Source organism: Vombatus ursinus, unplaced genomic scaffold (genome assembly GCF_900497805.2).
Source record: "Vombatus ursinus unplaced genomic scaffold, bare-nosed wombat genome assembly UNPS02014791.1, whole genome shotgun sequence".
Taxonomy (NCBI): Eukaryota; Metazoa; Chordata; class Mammalia; order Diprotodontia; family Vombatidae; genus Vombatus; species Vombatus ursinus.
In genome coordinates, this window is record NW_020954569.1 from 25,244,772 (window position 1) to 25,260,058 (window position 15,287).

The following is a 15,287-nucleotide window of genomic DNA, read 5'->3' on the forward strand; positions in this document are numbered from 1 at the left end:
GAGTAGAGTACTAGACCTGGCATTAGGAAGACCCAAGTTAAAATCCTTTTTAGGACACTAGTAGCTGTGTGACCTTAGGAAAGTCACTTAACCTCTCTCAGTTTCAATTTCCTCATCTGAAAAATGGGAATGATAATAGCACTTAACAGGATTGTTGTGATGATCAAATGAGATAAGACATGAAAAGTACTATATAAATAAATGCTGGCTATCATTATAAATTATTATTTTCTGCGAAAATTATCGTTGGTAAGGTGCTATTATTATTATTATTATTAAATTGTTTTCTGAGCAAATCATTGTTGGTAATGTGCTGTGGCCTATTTATTTTTACCATGCATCTTTTCATTGCTCTTTGGGTTATTTGTAATAATAATTCTTCCAAGGGCAGCTAGATGGCACAGTGGACAGACTTGAGTTCAAATTTGACCTCAGACACTTACTAACTGTGTGACCCTGGGCAAGTCATTTAACCTTATTTTCTTTAGTTTCTTCATTTGTAAAATGAGAAGTAAATGGCAAACCAATCCAGTATCTTTGCCAAGAGAACCCCAAATAGAGTCACAAAGAGTTGGACATGACTGAAATGACTGAACAACAATGACAAATTCTTCTAAAGTCATGACGTCTCGATTAGTACAAATAATGAATCCCATCAAGTGGCCACATCATTCGAATTCATGCCATATTTTTTCTGTTGGACTGGAACAAATTCTCATACTTTATATAATTATAACTTTGAATAATATGGTTTCAAATACATGTAATAACCTCACAGGATTCATTATTTGCCCTAGTTGGGATCTAATTGTATGTTGTTTCTTTAAAGCACATACAATATTGCATTGAACACAGTAACTGCTTGGGAAATATTGATTTATGATGATTAACTAATAAAGTTGATAGAAAGCATATTGGATTGGAAGTTTATTTTCTGCTGTGAACTAAGTGACTTTAGGTAAGAGTTAATCTTTCTGAGCATTAGTACCCCTCCCCTTTAGAATAGAGACTTAAGGGTCAACTCCTAAAGTGTAAGTCATTTCCTGGTTGTGATTTGCTCATCCAATATTGAACCACAACAGAATCACTATATGACCTTCTAGGAACTTGAAAGTAAAAAATTCAATTATTCAGATGCCTCTCTGACATTCAAAGGATGAATTATCCAGAAAAATCTGAAAACTCTGAAAATTATCCTAAAATCCTACCCACTATTTCCATTGCATTTGTATGGTGTACTAGCTCCCGCTCAATTCCTTTCCCTGAGAGTTGCAGGTGATGTCACATGTGCATTTTAAGCCCTAAGCCTTACTTGGAGGCCAGGAGTTATGTTTTCCTCCAGGTTCCCATGGAATCAGTTTTAAGAAAAGGAAATCCTTCCCTATTAACAACAAAAAGCCATCTTTTCAATCCAAGTACATGACTGCTTGGGGCCCCTTTTGTTCTGACAAGAGTGGTCAGTGAAGGTGATATTATCATTTCCTGAGGGACAGATCAATTTTGAATTAAGGAAGTTCAAACTGTTACTAACAGAAAACTATCCTCTCAATTTAGTCACTTGACACTTGGGATGTACTTTCTTGAAACCTATTATTTTAACTATAATCAAATGAGGGAAGGGTTGTTATAGGGTCATTATTAGTTATTTCACCTTCATTCTGAATAGCTAGAAGAAAACATGGTGCCAATGTTACTATATTGTCAAGGATGGCCAAGTAGGCAGATTCCTAAAATGTGAAAACTATGATTCCTGTCTTCAAATATTTGAAGAGTTGTCATGGAAGAATAAATGAATGGGGAAAAAAGCATTTATTAAGTGCTTACTGTGTGCCAAGTTCTGCCCCAAGCACTGGGGGGGAAATAGAAAAAATAAGAAAAGTGAGAAAAAGTCCTGTTTTGAAGGAGTTTACCTTCTAATTAGGGGAGACAACATATTAAAAAAAGTTCAACTGCAAAATCGATGGCAAAGCTCAGAAATCTTACGGGCATAGAATAAGGACAGATGGCAAGACCCAGTGGTCCTTCTGTTAAGTTATTAGGTTTTGGCCCCAGAATATTCACTTAGAAGCAACTGGAGAAAACTGATTTTGACTCAATATATCAAAGAATTTCCTAAAATTAGAATTGTCTACAATTGGTATGGACTACCTAGGGAAGTATTAAGTTGCTAGCGAGAGGAGGTGTTTGCTGGAAGCCATATGGCCTCTTAATAGGAACGTTGTCAAGGATATTTGGATGTTCATGCTTTTGCTTAGTATTAAATGAACCTTCCAATTCTGCGATTCTATGCATTGTTTCCATTTTTTCACCACTCTCCCCTCAGTCCATTGCAATCTAGTTTCCATCTCCCTCTACAAAAAAGTATAATAATAATAATAATAATAATAATTAATAATAAATTCTCCAATGACAACTTTATCACTGAATACAATTGTCTTATCCTACCTGATGTTGTTTTACTTCACCTCTCTGTGACATTACGGAACACCCTTTACTACATACTACCTTCTCCCATGGCTTCTATTATGTTGAATTTTTATTGTTATCCCTTTACCTTGACTGCTTTTTTCCTGTGTCTTACACTCTTAAACATGGTTCTGACTTAGGCCCCATTCACTTCTCTACATTTTCCCTTGATTATCTCCTTCGAAGCTATGGCTTCAATGATGACCTCTTTGTAGACACCTCCCAAATGTATATTTCCTCCTCCAATTTCTTCTCAGAGCCCCAAGCCCATAATTCCAACTGCTTGATAGATTTCCCCACCTGGATCAATCAACAAGTACTTACTAATTGCCTGCTACGTTTCAGGTGCTATTAGTCACTGAGGAATGAAACGTGATGAATGAAACAATCCCTTCTCACAAGGAGCTTAGGTTCTAACCTAAATAGGAGACAACAGGGACATATATAAGAATATAGAATAAATGTAAATAAATACAAGGTGGTTTAAGAGGGAGTGCTATATCTTGAATGAAGAGAAGGATTCCGTGAGAGAGAGGTGAGGAGAGAGTATATTTCAGGCATGGAACAGCCAATGCAAACGTGTGAGGGACAGAGAGAAGGCCAGTTTGGCCGGATCACAAAGCCTGGGAGGGGATGTAATGTACAATAAAGATAGGTTGAGGTCAAGGTGGTAAAGGGATTAAAAAGCTGAATAGGAGAGTTTATATTTTATTCTAGAGGCAAAGGGAAATGACTGAAATTTACTGAGTAGGCCAATGACATGGTCCACTCTGTGCTTAAGGAGAGTTATTTTGGCCACTATGTGGAGGATAGACTAGAGGAAGCACAGACCTGAGGCAGGGAGGCTAATTAGGAAGCTGTTGTAGTAATCTAAAGAAAAGGCGATGAAGACCTGAAGTAAGGTGGTAGCTGTGTCATTAGAGAGAGGATCAGAGTTAAAAGAGACCACAGCTGCCATTCTCCATTCAGCCACTAGATTTTCCTAAAATTCATGTCTGATCATGTCACCCTCGTACTTGATAAACTCCAGTGGCTTTCTTAGCGTCACCTGGAGCAAATGCAAAAATGGTCTCTTTTGGTATTCAAAGCCCTTCATAACCTAGCCCCCTCCTACCTTTCTAGTCTTTTTACATCTTGCTCTCCAACATCAACTCTTTGATCCAGTGCTACTGGCTTCCTGGCTGTTCCACAAATGAGACACTCCATCACCTTGATCATTTGCTACTTTTAAATTTGATTTTCTGTCTTCCTTTTAATCAGATTGACAATTAACGATTTTGTTAGTCTTTTCAAGGAAAATGCTTTTTGAGTTACTTGTCATTTCTCTAGTTTTTTTTTCAGTTTATTTCTCTTCTAATTTTTAATCCCCTCTTTTGTGGTTTTAAAGGTTTGCATTCTAATTTTTAAAATTACATATTCAGTTCATTAATTCTCTTTTTTCTATTTTGTTAATGTATGTTTGTAGGGATATGACTTTCCCCTTGTTCATTTTTTGAATTTACATACTAAGGCATTTAGAAACTAAGGCATCAGCTTACTTCTGATATTGGTTTGTTATCTATGGTTTCTTTCAGTATAACGTACTTTCCTGTTTATTTCTTTTTATGTTTTGATTTTTTGTTTTCGCTTTGCCAGAGAGCATGATTGCAATTTTTACTTTTTTGTATTCACTTGACGTATAGCAAAAAAATTTTAGCCTCTCATTTTTATCTGTGTATGTTTGTTTTTAAAATGTGTTTCTTGTATGCAACAGATTGTAGAATGTTATTTTCTTATCTAATCTATCACTTTTTTGTTTTATTGGATTCTTTAATCCACTCAAATTTAAAGTTATGAGAGTTAGACTTACTTTTTCTTCCATTTTTCTTTAATACTTTTTTTTTCCAAATTAGGATTTTTATTCCTTTTCATTCCAGTTCATTATTGACATTATTACCTTTGCTCCTACCTTGATCATTTTTTCTTCATTTGCCTAGAAATCTTCTCAGAGTCTATATACTTCCACTCTTCTGGGTATCAGGTGTCTCCAGGAGCTCTGTTTCCCCTTCCCTTTGATGTGGTTTAGAGGTTCAGGGGTGCTGGGACCCCAAAATCACAACACGCGGATCCTGCCTGAAAGAATTTGACCCAACCGTTCTTTCAGCCAAAGACAAGGTTTATTAGAACATCCGTCATATTAGGAGACTCTTTAAGAGTCTGAACATGAGTAAGCAGTGGCTAGATTATAAGAATCTAAGCATCTTGTGGAGACAAGATGGACCTTATATACAAAAAGACTATGGGAGGGATCTAGGAGTGCCCAAGTAGTTTGGGGTGAACAGAACTCTTGGGACCTGGACTTCTTGGCCAAGGGAGAAAGGAGCCTAGATGGGACTAAGGGTGGGAAATGGCCAGGGGCCATAGGGAAGTAAGACAATAGAGGGGAGATTGGGTGTAGACACAATGAAAGGCCAGTTGATGGAATTATAGCCTCAGGTGAACCAGAGACTTGGTCATGTGGGAAAGTCCAGGGTTTTTCCTTTCTGGGGTCCAGATCCCAACCCCATCATCTTGACACAGTTCCAGTGGTCTCTCTAAGAACCAAATCTCAGAGGATCACATATATTTTGAGGTTCCCTATCTCCCATTAGCATCAGTCAGTGGTAACTACTTGGCTATTGAAACAGCGTTTCCCTTTTGCCTCTTTTCTAATTTCTCCCTCTGCCTCCTTGCCTTTTCTTCTTTTGTCAGATTTTCTACTTTTATTAATAACTTGAGAGATAGTACAGCAGCAGAGAAAAAAGGCCAATGTCTCCTACTGCATTCAGGGCCACCACCATTAGTTCTGACCTATGTCTTGCCATTGGATTCTGATGACTCTGGGGGAGAGAATGAGGTTGATGACTTTGCACAGCTCCACCTCACTTAAATCCAATTCACTTACAAGTCAAGACATCACCCCCCTGGTATCATTGGTCCTCTTCAAGAATGAAGGACAAACAGCTGCCATCTCATGACTAGTACCACATCTACCTTTCTCCATTCAGCTACTAAAGAAATTTTTGCTTCATTGTTAGTATTTTATTTGATTGGAGACAACACACCTTCTCTTCTCTCTTCTTCCCCCCCTATTCTTTTATGTGGCCTCCCATTCTGTAATTCAGTCCCATTAAAAAATATTGATTCACACCTGTAGGTTGGATGTTGTAAGGTTTATTCCATAATGTTTCAGGCCTGTTTCTCCACCATTGCTCCTGTTTGGCTTCTGCCTTCACTCTTATTTCCCTGTGTACATTTAGAAAGAAATCTAGTCCTGTATTTTATTGGTCATATGACTCCAAAATTCTGGGCCTCACTTTTAATTCAATTAAATAAGTATTTATTGAATGTCTGTTATGTGGCAGGTACTGTGCTTAGCAGTGAGCATTTAAAGGGAAAAAAAATGAAATAGTCCCTGACTGAGGGAACTTATATTCTATATTTATAATCCTTAAAATAAAGTGTTTATGATAGATTATCTCTAAGGTTTTTTCTAGCTCTTAAATTCTTTGATCCTTGTTGAGATCAGTGGAAAAGCAGGATTTGGATTTGGAGTAGAAGTTTTGTATTGAGAAGCACCTAAGAGCCCCTGCATTATCAATGCATTTCATAATCCGCATAAAAACAACAACACATTTAAATTAAAATGAACATTTACATTAAAATTTAAATTAAAACATTTGTTGCAATTTTAAACATTTAATTTTTAAGTTAAAATTCAAAGCAGAACAAAAAGTAAGGATAACAGGATAACAGATATAAGGGCTGAGGGGATTCCAGAAGCCAAGTAGTCCAACCCTCTCATTTTACAGATGAGACAATTGAGGGTCAGAGAGGTTAAGTGACTTTAACACAGGTGAATTCCAATAGAAGAAGGGGTTAAACAAGGTGTAATGTCTACAATAAAAGTTTAAAAACTACAATAATTGATGCAACTGGCTGGCAACTTGAAATAATTTGAAGAATGACAATGGATCGCTTAGAGGACACAGAAAATATGATTCTTAATGAAATGGAACTACATAAAGGACAAATTAAAGTAAAAATCCACAGATGGAAAGTTAGACACTTGACCTTTGGCTTATGCTAGATATTTCCACTTTTTTTTAAAAATATGAACAAGGAAGCTTCAAACTTTAGGTTCATAGGTTTTTTCTAGCTCTTAAATTCTTTGACCCTCATTGAGATCAGTCCAAGGGTTACATACAGTATAAAGAACATGGGATTTAAAGTCATGATATTTGGATTAAAAATTCTAGTTCTGCTAATTAATACCTGTGTGACCTTAGGTGAGAAACTAACTTAATGGATCCACAGTTTCCCCATCTACAAAATTTGAGGGTTGGTCATATGTTCATAGATCATATGTTCTAATTTTTTTGTGTCATGGACTTCTTCACCAGTCTAGCGAAACCTAAAGACCCTTTCTTTCTCAGAAGAATGTATTGAAAAATGCACAAAATAAAATGTATTGGATTATGATGAAAACCAATTATATTGTGTGACATATGAAAAGTTTAAGAGACAGTTTCTGGGTAATTAATCATTATTAATCATGCTAGTGGGTAATTAATAAAAGGTGTCAGTGACACTCTTCAAATGCCAAAGACTTCTCATGGAACCCACTCAACACTTATATGCCCTTGGAACAGTGTGTGTTCCTGAGGGTGGCAATCAACTCTAATTGGTTAACAATGAGAAGAATGTATATTATAGTAAGAAATGGACCCATTCTAAGGAGGGGCTAAAGGACTTGAGTTTGATTGCTCAGCCTTGGACAAAGAGACTTATCTTTCATACAGGCTATCTCTGCTTAGGCAATCTAGACAAGATGGGATCCATCTCTACTGGCAAAGTGGAACACAATGGGCCAGAATGTACCTTAGATTAAATTCTTTGCAAAATTCTCTAGTTTGGTGGGGCAACAACTCCACCTAGAAAAGATGTAGGTGGGGTAAAATTTTGGGCAAGGTCAGAGATTTCCTTAAAAGGAAAAAAACCCTGAATCTCTCCAGTAATTGGCTATTTATTCATAATTTCTCTCAATTGAAATATAGCTATCAACATATATATAGTTATCCATCTCTATCAATCATCTATCTACCTATTTATCTATCTATCTATCCTAAAAACAAATTCACAAGACCTGAGGTTAAGAAACCTTGGACTAGACACATGCCAAGTTTCCTTCTAGCTCTAAATCCTATCCTCCTATGACATGGCCTCATAACACCTCAGTTTCAATAGATTTGTCATCTCACTGATTTGGGATGAACCCATTTCATCCTGTGTATCTCTTGTCCATGTTCTCCTGAAAGTTCTCCACAGCTAGGCCATTCAATGCACTATGAACTTTCCTCTAGCTCTCCAGACATTACCAATGCATTGTCCATCACCTGTCCCCTCACTCTCTCTGCATGACTGGTCACTTCCTTCACTGCTTGTGCAATTTGTGGGGATCTTGCACACATATAGTTCATCATTCATATTTTGCTACAGTCTGTTCATTCCCTCTAAATTTACACAACTTGAAAACCTTGGCAAAATAACACGAAAAATAAATAAAATTAAATAGCCTTTATCCTCCTGAACTTACTGAGTTTGTCACAATTATTTCATTGACTACAGTTTAGGGAAAAGGAAACTGGATTTGGAGTCCAAGGACTTCTGTTTCATTCCTGGCTCTGAATTTATCTGTGTGACAATGGAAAATTACATCGTCTCCTGCCAGTTTCCTTATCTGTAAAATGGGGATTGTCAGTATACAGAAAAAACAAAACTAAATCTGAGTTTTTAGGTCTAATTCTTCCACATTTCACAAGCTCTCCATGGCCTAGCTATGACTTATCCTTCTGCCTAGAGCTCCTTCCTTCTTGTTCCATCCCTTTTCTGTAGTTCTTCACATCTAGAACTGGGAGCAGGGTTCTTTCCTTCCCTATAAAATACTTGAGTACTTCTGACCCTGAAACTGCTCTAATGAAGCTCAGAGGTTCAGTGAGATCTTGGTGTAACCATGCACCAAATTCTAGAAGCATACTATCACAAGACCATCATGCCTAAGGCTCCCTAGTGACATCTCTGTTTGTATTGATGCCTCACCCTTCCTTATCCACACCTTGGATGCATGAGCTCTGCCCCTCAGTGTGGAGGCCACCTGCTAAGGGAAAGAGGAGGGAGGGTGGATGCTGCTTTAGTAGTTGCTGTTGTTACTGTTTGTCCTTCATTCTTGAAGAGGACCAGTGACACCAAGGTGGGGGGGGTGATGTCTTCACTCGAAAGTGAACCGGATTTAAGTGAGGCAGAGCTGTGTAAAGTCATTAGCCTCATTATCTCCCCCAGAGTTGTCAGAGTCCTATGGCAAGACATAGGTCAGGACTACTGGCGATGGCCCTGGATGCAGTGGGAGACCTTGGCCTTTTTTTCTGCTGCTTGACTATCTTTTTCTTGTTGACCAGCTCTATGCTTCACTGATTGTTTCCAGTTAGGCCACAGAACCTTCCCTTAAATATACCAAACAAAGGAGCCTATTGCTTTCAGACTTAACTGGCTCATCCAATTCTTCTGTGAAAACTTTTCAGTCCCAAATAGGACAAAAATACTTTATTGGCTATCTCATAAAGTTTCATGAGGAAATGTACTTAGTAAACTTTGAAGTGCTATATAAATGTGAATTATTACCATTAACACCTTTAATATTGACAAAGATTTGCTACTAATCCCCCACCCCAAAGTTATTGGGCACATAAAAATGCAGTACCTCATAAGTAATTTGTGGAGGAGGGAGCTTCCAATTGGGCCCAGATATCTCCAAATGCATACACCAGTGTGACTTCAGCCTTGCATCTTATGCTCTGCTGCTCAGCTAGAAAGGAATCATTGAAGGACAATGTGTACTTCTCTTGTAGTCTCTCAGGCATTGCTTTCCTAGAATGCTGGCTGATCCTGGTTATCTAGGACTCGGGATTTATGAGGTTCTGTTTTCCTGAACAAAGTTGCCTTGGGATTTTTCAGACTGGTACAAAACACAGATCTCACTGTGACTACAATAGAAACAATATTTTGTTTGGCACATGGATGGTATTTTGGATGTCATCAATAAATGACTTTGTCTTCAGTCACAGCAATTAGAGAGACTAAAGCCCTATCCTCCTTCAGATGGGTTATTTATCCCCTTTGGCATGATCTTAAGGCATTTCAGTTATATTGGCCCAGTCAAATGGATTTCTTTCTTGTCTCTATTCCAGCATTACTAGAATATCTCTGTTCTTTTGCTTTCTTTAGTTGGACAGGCAGGCAGGGAGGATTTGGGGAGGATTTTAAATGAAAGAGTAGAAAGAACACTCAATATTATCTTCAACTATGTGGCAATATGCTTCTCTCTTCACATTTTGGCCTGTGTATCAAGGCAGTAGAGAGAGGGCTATGTGGTGTAGAAGACCTGGCATTTACTATCAGTGAAACTCTGAACAGATCTTGCCTTCCACAAGCCTCAGTTTATTTCCTTATAAAATGGGCATAATAATATTTTCATTACCTACCTCACAGAGTTGTTAGGAGAGGGAAGTGCCTGTAAATATTAAAGCTTCTATACAAAGAAATTCGTGTGTCACCGTTCTCTTGTAAAGTCAAATAAAGTACCCAATTGACTACCATTTCATCAGTACCACTAAGAAGCTCTTGTGGAATAGTGTCCAGGACTTTATAATCGTATCTATTTTATATGCACAGAGTCATCAATATCATCTATGAAGCTGCTGATCTGCTACCTCGCTTCATCCTTTCTCATACCTGTCAATCAGAGAGCTTGGCTCACCATCTTTATTTTCTGGGTGTGCAGGGTGGTGAAGACAGGCAGGAGATAGGGGAAGGCAGATAGAGACAGCTACAATGATCTGAGGTCAGCAAGTGCAGCCCCTGGCATAAAAAGGATTCCATCAATCCCAGTGTTTACCCCCCTTATCTGACTGGCTCAAGACTGGTATACTCAAAGGTAGCAGCAGGGGTCTACTTACCTTAGAATGGCACATTAGTAAAAGGTTTTCGTCTATCTCGGTGTAAACCTGGGCAGTCCTTCACTGCCACTCAGAGTGGCTATGTTTGAAAAGTGCCAATATTCTGAGTTTTACGTACTTGCATAGTTGTTTTTTTTTAATTTATGGAACAAAACAAGCATTTCTATAATATAGTACAATAAAAAAAGATGATTGTACATGAAACTGCAAGTCTACTATGTACAACTTGCTATTCCTTTAAAATATATAACAAAATTGCCATGTAAATTTCTTTGTTTTTTCTTTTTTCTTCCTCTCTCCCCACCCTAGAGATGGCTACCATTAGACACAAGTAGGTATATATATATATGTAAAATTATTCTATACTTACTTCTACTTATCAGTTCTATCTGCAGATGCAGATAGTGTCTTTTTCATATGTCCTTGATAGTTAATTTGGGTATTTATAATAGACAAATTATTCACTCAGTTATTCTTAAAATAATATTGCTGTAGACAATGTTCTCTTGGTTCTGCTCACTTCACTCTCATTATTTTGTACAAGTCTTTCCATGTTTTTCTAAAATCATTGTGCTCATCATTTCTTATAGCATAGTAGTATTTTATCACAATCATACACCACAACTTGTTCCACCATTCCCCAGTTGCTAGGTATCCACTTGCCATATGGAGAAGACAAAGAAACAGACCAAGTCTGAGCCTCAAGGGTACAAAAGCACATGTCTCCTGGTGCTATTTTTTGTGTGAGGGAATCTACCACTAGTGATTTGTACACTGTCAATGTAATGTCCTCTATAATTTGCTTAAAGATAGGTGTGACTGCTTCTGTTCCTTAAAATTTTAAACCAGACCTATACTGGGTCCCTTGCCGCTCAACTTTCAGTAGAAGACTCAGGTTTCAACCTATTTTGCTGCCTGAAATCAACACGCAACCTTTGGAAGAATTTTTTAAAAAGCTTTTTTGTTAACTGGCTCAGTCATTTTTCAATCGTGTTCAATTCTTTGTGACCCCCACATGGGGTTTTACTTGGCAGAGATACTACAGTAGCTTGCCATTTCCTTCTCCAGTTCATTTTACAGATGAGAAACTGAGGCAAACAGGGTTAAGTGACTTGCCCAGGGTCACACAGCTAGTAAGTGTCTGAGGCCAGATTGGAACTCAGATCCTCTTGACTCCAGGGCTGGCTCTCTATCCTTGGTGCCACCTAGTTGCCCTTGTTGACTAGTACTGAATATATAAATATATAATATAAATATATATATATATATATTTCCTCACAAATGAGGAAATTACAAAGTGATAGAGTTACCAAAGTCCTAATTCCTAACCCTTGCCTTATCTGTTAGGATAGGGAGAGGTTGGCCTAGGATTTTCCCTCGATCCCCCTCCCCCCAACTTTCCATTCCTTCCAGATCTTGTCCCCTGAAGTCAGACAGCTCAAATCTGACTTGATTGTTTATCTAAATTCCTAAAGAGACTAAGATTCAATTTGGCACTCCTTGCAAATTTCTTAGTTCTTCTTGAGATTTCCCAACCTGAGGTCCTGGTATTAGTGCTTGATGCAAAGGTTGACTCTTCTGCCTCCTCCAAAGATTATTCCCCTGGGTTTCAGGTCATCTTGCAAGGAGCTTGTAGTTGTCTTTTCACCCACTCTGAAAGTCTTGATGTCTCTGAACCCCTTTGAAGCCTTACCTTTGTCCCTGGTTCCCTGGATTTGCAAAAATCATCCCTATTTGTTCTCCAAAGAATCATCTTCCAGCCTTCAGGTCTGTCTTGATTATTAGCCTTTTAGAAGCCTCTGTAGCTCTCCTGAAGGTTTGGCTGGCTCCAGCTTCAGAAGCTCCTAATTTGCCGTTGGTTGAAGTCCCTTCTATCCTCATTGGCTTTCCTGAAGCAAATGCTCCAGCCAGTTCTTGTCATGGATTTTTAGCATTTGATGAAATCTAGATTCTTCACTTCTTATATTCTAGGCTAATTTTATTAAATCTTTTAAAAAAAATAATTAAATATTTCTAGCGTTAGTGTTGAAAGCCCACAGAGGGAGGACTGTGGGTGGTCCTAGTAGCTTTTCAAACAGCTGTTCTCTATCACTGATTACCCCTGGGGCTCCCATGGAAGTGGGTTGTGGTGAGTTGTAGAGAGTGAGGGAAGGGTGTAAGCATCTTTGTCTGAGAATGGAGGGTATGAATGACTGGTGACTAGGTAAGGATGACGTCAGGATCTTCCACCAGCCTCTCACCTTCCTTAAGTGTGGGGGTCCCAAAGGGTTTTGGAAAATAGGGAGTGTGGCTACTTGAAGGCTAATGAGTGTTTGGCTGCTGTGTCCCACTGCTGATCCCACAGAAGAAACTCAGTTGTGACTATGATAAACCCTATACAGATTGGATAAATGAGATAGCTCAGAGTCCAGAAGGAAGGGGAAAAGCCTGAGGGAAGTGTGCTTTGGATTTGAGTGTGAGGGGTCTGGGTCAAATACCTGGTTTTTCCCAGAGGCCATTTGTTCACCTTGATACATCTCTCTGGAAGTCACTACCATGCCCTTAATTCTAACCAATAAGAACTTGGTTTCCCCATATTTCTTTCTGCAGGGGTCTTTCATGGGCTTGGATTTCCCCTCCTCTTTCCAAGGTCATGTTCCCATGTTAGACTTCCTATTAAGTTTTTATTTCTGGGATCCCTCTGGTTTCTAGCTCATTGGCAGACCTAAGATGGCAGATAGATCATGTGACTAATTGAATGATCATGGTGCATTATTTAACATCCTCCAACTCCCTTCCCCCATTTCCACTAAGTTCTATTGGCCAACTCATCACTTAGGTTCCTTCCCTCAAACTAGGGAAACAGTTTTCTAGAACTTCATTCACTAGAATTTTAAATTAGGAAAAATCCTATAGCGATGATTACGAAAAGTGAGAAGAGGATCATTTCCTCAAACTGGCAAAAAACCCAATGACAACATGAATAATACTGATAAAACCCTTTAATCCCATTGAGCTCACTTTTCTTTGGCATTCTAAGATTTACAAAGCACTTTTTCTTACAATAGTCCTGTGAGGTAGCTTGTGCAACTATTGTACATAGGGTTGTGCATCTCTCTTAGACGTGAGGAAATTGTGTCTCATTCACACAACTAGCTGTCTTTGCTTCTACTAGAGAAATGAAATGATTTGCTCAGTATGAAGTAGAAGTTCAGTATCAGAACCAGTAATGTTGTTGTTTTTGTCATTTAGATGTTTCAGTTGTATCTGACTCTTCATGACCCTATTTGTGTTTTTTGTGAAGATACTGGAATAGCTTGCCATTTTCTTCTTCAGCTTATTTTACAGATCAGGCACTGAGGCAAACAGGGTTAAGTGGTTTGCCCAGGGTCACACATCTAGTAAGTGTTTGGGGCCAGATTTGAACTCATGAAGTTGAGTCTTCCTGACTTTAGGCCAGGCACATTACCCACTGTGCCACCTAGCTGCCCCAGAACCAGTAATAGTCAGGCTATTAATGCTTAATTCTACTGTCTGTAACATTGAACAAGCCTACCCACATTTTTTTGATAAGTTAGGCTAATATTTCTTCTTTCTAGGCTGAGGTCAAGCCCTACCGGCTCTATGAATCTGTACAACTCTGAGCATTCTCTCTCTCTTTACGTTTTCCTAGAGCAATTAAGAAGGCAAGATGGTATGATGGTAGAAGAAAACAAGGAAAGGATTTCCTAAAATTAGGAGACATCTTAGTTTGACACTTTACACACACACACACACACACACACACACACACACACATCAAATAAAAAGGACAAAAGAAGGGTATTTTCTTTACATTGGCATATAATAAAAAGAATTTAAAAAGAAAACCCAATACTGATAAAGCCTTTTTCCCCCATAGAGATCATGTTGGACTCATATTTCTATTATGTTTAAGAGCATTCTCCTTATAACAAGTCCAAGTTAGGCTGTGCTTGGCTCTGTGACCATGGGAAAATCACTTTTCTGGCCCTCAGTTTCTTCATCTATAAAACAGAGAGTATGAAGTCTATTGATTATTGTGGGGATCAAATGAGAATATACATAAAACATTTTATAAATAGGGAACACAACGTAAATACTGGCTACTGTAATTATTTGCTTAGATTTCTGCTTTCTGTGCTGATTTATATCAGTCAAAGGTCTTTATTTAAGTAAGAATATTTTAGTGACAGATTGAAGAGTCCCTGCTAAATAAGCATTAGTGCCCCTATATTCTATCAGGAGCAAGAATTTAAATGCTTAAAAGCTAAATTAAATGATCTTTTTAAAAATTTAATTTAATTTAATTTTTTAATTTAATTTTAGTTTTTATTTTTTTAAATGATCTTTAAATGATTGGAGGGAACAGAAAAGTAGGGTGAGAAAGAAGACTTGACGAAGAAATATTCACAGCTCCACTGCAAAGAGAGCCAAAGGGGTACTTGAAATTGAAATGTATTTGTGGTTCATGATACATCTAAGATGAGATAATACTTGGGATCTCACCTGTTAAGAATGGGGGGCAGCATTAATCCAGGTGTCACAAAGATGTTTCAGTCATTTCACCAGCATCATCTCAGAAAATATTCTTGTATACCACAGAAATTTACTGTAGCTATGAGGTCTGAGTCTGGTGTTTCCTGAGATCTCAGGCAATTGGGACCTCAGACAACCCCAGATAGAAAGTTTATGCAATGATTCTGTGTCCAGATAGGTTTCAGAAAACACTCTGTGTGTATAGAATTATGCCCACTTCCCTAAGCTCTGAAGGATCATGTGGGAGTAAATAAA